Source organism: Papilio xuthus, unplaced genomic scaffold (assembly GCF_000836235.2).
Source record: "Papilio xuthus unplaced genomic scaffold, Pxut_1.1 DF825946.1, whole genome shotgun sequence".
NCBI classification, from domain to species: domain Eukaryota; kingdom Metazoa; phylum Arthropoda; class Insecta; order Lepidoptera; family Papilionidae; genus Papilio; species Papilio xuthus.
Window position 1 is genome coordinate 15,976,672 of NW_013532703.1, and position 256 is coordinate 15,976,927.

At 36.3% G+C, this 256-nt stretch overlaps 1 protein-coding gene across 1 annotated transcript in view; it reads left to right on the forward strand.

Annotated features, from left to right (window-relative positions):
• Positions 1-256, forward strand: part of LOC106123916 (uncharacterized) — a 3,698-nt gene that overhangs the window by 2,139 nt on the left and 1,303 nt on the right. The window lies entirely within an intron of this gene.

The following is a 256-nucleotide window of genomic DNA, read 5'->3' on the forward strand; positions in this document are numbered from 1 at the left end:
ATATTTATGAGCATCTTGCATGTACTCATATATTTGACGCTGTGTATGTACCGATGTATTTGAGCAGGGTGAATGTATCTATTATTTTGAGGACTTTTGTTGTACCGATATAATTGAATACTTTTGGAGTACCTATATATTTGCATATCTTGTCTGTGACGATCTATATGACGCTGACTGTACAAGTGTTATCTACATATGTGTGCGCGCCCACGCACACTGGAATGTTTATTGCAATCGACCAAAAATTTGATGT